Here is a 5,190-nt window from a genome sequence, read left to right as displayed (position 1 = left end):
TCGAAGAGGCAAAATCAAGAAACAGAATCCCAACATGGTTAATTGGTGATAAATCTTCATTTCGTGAAATAAGCAAGATACGATCTGTCCAATGCGTCTACGGCTGTTGTAGATACGATCTATCCGATAAGTTAACAGTTCTTGTAGATACGATCTATCCGATACGTCAACAGTTCTTGTAGATACGATATGTCCGATAAGTTAACAGTTCTTGTAGATACGATATGTCCGATAAGTTAACAGTTCTTGTAGATACGATATATCCGATAAGTTAACAGTTCTTGTAGATACGATATGTCCGATAATTTTACAGTTCTTGTAGATACGATATTTCCGATACGTCAACAGTTTTCGTAGATACGATTTATTCCATAAGTTAACAGTTCTTGTAGATACGATATGTCCGATAAGTTAACAGTTCTTGTAGATACGATATTTCCGATAAGTTAACAGTTCTTGTAGATACGATCTATCCGATAAGTTAACAGTTCTTGTATATACGATATGTCCGATAAGTTAACAGTTCTTGTAGATACAATATGTCCGATAAGTTAACAGTTCTTGTAGATACGATATGTCCGATAAGTTAACAGTTCTTGTAGATATGATTTATCCGATAAGTTAACAGTTCTTGTAGATACGATATGTCCGATAAGTTAACAGTTCTTGTAGATACGATATTTCCGATACCTCAACAGTTCTTGTAGATACGATATATCCGATAAGTTAACAGTTCTTGTAGAAACGATTTTTCCGATAAGTTAACAGTTCTTGTAGATACGATATATCCGATAAGTTAACAGTTCTTGTAGATACGATATATCCGATAAGTTAACAATTTTTGTAGATACGATATCTCCGATAAGTTAACAGTTCTTGTAGATACGATATTTCCGATAAGTTAACAGTTCTTGTAGATACGATTTATCCGATAAGTTAACAATTTTTGTAGATACGATATCTCCGATAAGTTAACAGTTCTTGTAGATACGATATTTCCGATAAGTTAACAGTTCTTGTAGATACGATATTTCCGATAAGTTAACAGTTCTTGTAGATACGATATCTCCGATAAGTTAACAGTTCTTGTAGATACGATATTTCCGATAAGTTAACAGTTCTTGTAGATACCATATCTCCGATAAGTTAACAGTTCTTGTAGATACGATATTTCCGATAAGTTAACAGTTCTTGTAGATACGATTTATCCGATAAGTTAACAGTTCTTGTAGATACGATATCTCCGATAAGTTAACAGTTCTTGTAGATACGATTTATCCGATAAGTTAACAGTTCTTCTAGATACGATATCTCCGATAAGTTAACAGTTCTTGTAGATACGATTTATCCGATAAGTTAACAGTTCTTGTAGATACGATTTATCCGATAAGTTAACAGTTCTTGTAGATACGATATCTCCGATAAGTTAACAGTTCTTGTAGATACGATTTATCCGATAAGTTAACAGTTCTTGTAGATACGATATTTCCGATAAGCTAACAGTTCTTGTAGAAATATGTACATCTATTTGATTTGATATTCATCAATTCTTCTATACAGTTTATAGTAATTAAATACACTCTATTACCTATAAGTTGAGAGTTGTGGACGATTTTATATTCTGATAGCAATTTACTGCTTCTAAAAATCTATACAAAAACAATATTCTTGATGGTGGACTAGATTTAACTTTGAATCAATGATATGATTGAAGTTATGCAAACGATAATCAATAAGAGTTAAAGAAAGTCAGATTTAATCAAAAATGACAATTTTTATTATCTAAAAAGTTGTAAAAGATTAAAAAAAATATGCTATTTACTTTTATGTACGTATTTGATTAACTGAGTTTTCTCAAGGAGGAGTGTACTAATTGTTAAAGGGGCGTGTTTATAGGTCAATTAGTTAGAAAACTACTGTACGGATTTGAGCAAAATAAACGCCCAATTGTAGATAAATATGTCTCCTACGTATTTTCTATGTTTCACCTAAAATATCGAGTCCGTACACCAAAACTAGTTCTAACTTAACAATTAGTAGTCTACGTATTAAATTAACATATATGTAAATAACGTACTTTAGAAACCCTTTCATTTATATATTACAACGTCTTTAATTGTGCATATAGTCGCTTTAAGTAAGCCGTTCAAACAAGTTGTGGTTTTGTCCTTTATAATGTCTCGAAATTTTTAATTGAAACCTTTAGAATAATCACAAGACATATTTTCTCCGTTTTCATTAGCGCACAAGTTGCAGAAATTAGGACGTAAAACTCTATTTGTTTCATTTTATTCCTTACAATTCGACGTTAGTTTTCAACACGAATAAAAAACATAACGCCTTTCAAGTAGTTTTGGCGTTCTAAAAATTGACGACAAATTGATTTAAAATAAGACTTTCAGATTAGGTAATGATATTTTTTCAAGATCTTGGTCTGTTGTTCAGATTAATCTTAGCATCTTACTTTTCCAACCAACCTGAGAAAATCAGACTGCCCCTTTAGAACATATTAAGCCCTTAGTTTGCCATCTTAGGGAATTAATTTGGGTCTAATATATGTAAATATATATTAGAACCTCTTGAACGAAACGCGAATAAATCATTCGAGCATACTTCAAACTAGAAAGTTATCCATATATAGATATCAAGAAAAGACGAGTCGTCATTTATACGCACATTGACTTAAAGGTTCATAGTTCGACATTGAGCTGTGAACACTATTACTGATTAGCTTAACTAAAACGATTCGCGTCTCTTACGATCGGTCAAACGGATAACAAACATGTAGGTCTACCTTTAAAGTTTCTACAATAAATTAAATCTAATAACACACCATGTCAGATTTGAGATCAATATATTTTGAAGGCGGTGAGATTTAATTTTAGATCAATGAGATGACTGGTGACCATAATACCATGTGCCTGTATTACTGTAGCCATAATACCTTGTGTCTGTATTACTGTAACTATAATACCACGTGTCTGTATTACTGTGACCATAATACCATGTGTCTGTATTACTGTAACCATAATACCATGTGTCTGTATTACTGTAACCATAATGCCTTGTGCCTGTATTACTGTAACTATAATACCATGTGTCTGTATTACTGTAACCATAATACCTTGTGCCTGTATTACTGTAACCATAATACCATGTGCCTGTATTACTGTAACCATAATACATTTAGACCGTATTACTGTAACCATTATACCTTGTGCCTGTATTACTGTAACCATAATACCATGTGTCTGTATTACTGTGACCACAATACCATGTTCCTGTATTGTATTACTGTGACCACAATACCATGTGCCTGTATTACTGTGACCATAATACCATGTGCCTGTATTACTGTGACCAAAATACCATGTGCCTGTATTAGTGTGACCACAATACCTTGTGCCCGTATTACAGTAACCATAATACCATGTGCCTGTATTACTGTGACCATAATGTCACGTGCCTGTATTACTGTGACCAAAATACCATGTGCCTGTGTTACTGTGACCATAATATCTTGAGCCCGTATTACTGTGACCATAATACCTTGTGCCCGTATTACTGTGACCATATTCCCGGTGACCAAATTTCCTGTGACCAACTTACCTTCATGCCTTCATACAGCCACCGTAAAGGAGAAGAAATGAAATGAAATGAATGGAGTTTTACGTCCTACTTTTCTACACTAAGTAGGCTAATGAAGACCATGCAAGATGCAATGTGAAATTTTACCATAACAGCGGCATTAGCCTGCTCTTTTTCAATTTCCAACTGTCGAGGGATCTTTAACGTGCACACCCTGTAGCACACGGGTGTCAGTTTATTGTCCCATCCGAACGACTAGGAGCTTTTTCATGTCAGCCCCTCTTACCTGCATCACTGACAGGGAGAAACCGGGTTGAAAAATCCGTAGGTATCATCTCGACCTATGCCGAAACCTAGTCCTTCAGTTTAGCATTAATGGAGAAGAGAAAGGCAAGACTGGTATCAATAAATAGTATTGTTTAAACAGTAGCGTTTTATGGGGTATTTCTAAACAAATAAAGGCACGAGGGGTTCTGCACCTCAAAGGGGGTGCTGTCCTGTACACTACTAGTACATTTCTCTCTAACACTCTCTCTAGCCATCAAAATAATCTGCTTAAGCTTGTCGATAGGTCAGAGTTTCTCGGAATAGATTATTTATAGAAATCCGCTAAATCTGATCTCACTTCAATAATTTCAACCAAAGATTTTATTATTCTGCGTTTACGATTATGATAAAGCTACATTGTCTCACATTTTTTCGGAGTGAAACAAAGGGCAGAGAACTGTGTGTAGTTTTTATTAGCTACAGAAAATCTCGTTGTCGATTTCTTTTCAGTAAAATCGATAGAATTGAAAAGAACCACATTTCAAACCTGTCCTGATAAAGATTGTGTATCAGAAACATAAACAAATGTTTACAGCATGATAACTAAATAAGAATCCAATTAATCTTATACATTTATTATAAATTATATATCGAGAGGAATTTTACTACAAGACAAATCAAAGATAGCCTTTAGTTTATATTCCCTTGTACGGACAGCCACAAACCGAATTGGCTGAGTTTCCACACGAGTTAAATTGAATGCTGTGTTTTCACCTGGAACTGTGCCAGAACCGGCAGAAATTGTGAAATTTGTCCACTGGATCCAACGTGTATGGAAATAATCGCCTTCAAATAAGAGAGCGCCCGCATACCTTTTAAGAACACCAAAACTATTGGTAATCTTGGATTGTGTATTATGATTGTTTCCAAAAGTCACTTCGTATATTAAACTTTCGTTGTTTGCTTCACTGAATAATCCAAATTTACCAACAGCCTTGGCTTTTACCCACACAACTTTAGAATTTCTGTAATTTAAGTCAGTAAAACCGGTAAAAGGAGAGTAAGGATTTAGAGATATAATGGCAGCTCGTAGAGGCAAAATCAAGAAACAGAATCCCAACATGGCGAATTGGTGATAAATCTTCATTGCATGAAATAAGCAAGCTACGATCTTACAATTCTTGTAGATACGATATATCCGATAAGTTAACAGTTCTTGTAGATACGATATATCCGATAAGTTAACAGTTCTTGTAGATACGATATGTCCGATAAGTTAACAGTTCTTGTAGATACGATATGTCCGATAAGTTAACAGTTCTTGTAGATATGATA

The sequence above is a fragment of the Lottia gigantea genome, assembly GCF_000327385.1.
Source record: "Lottia gigantea unplaced genomic scaffold LOTGIsca_16, whole genome shotgun sequence".
In the NCBI taxonomy this organism is placed as follows: Eukaryota; Metazoa; Mollusca; class Gastropoda; family Lottiidae; genus Lottia; species Lottia gigantea.
Note: the sequence above shows the minus strand (reverse complement) of the source record.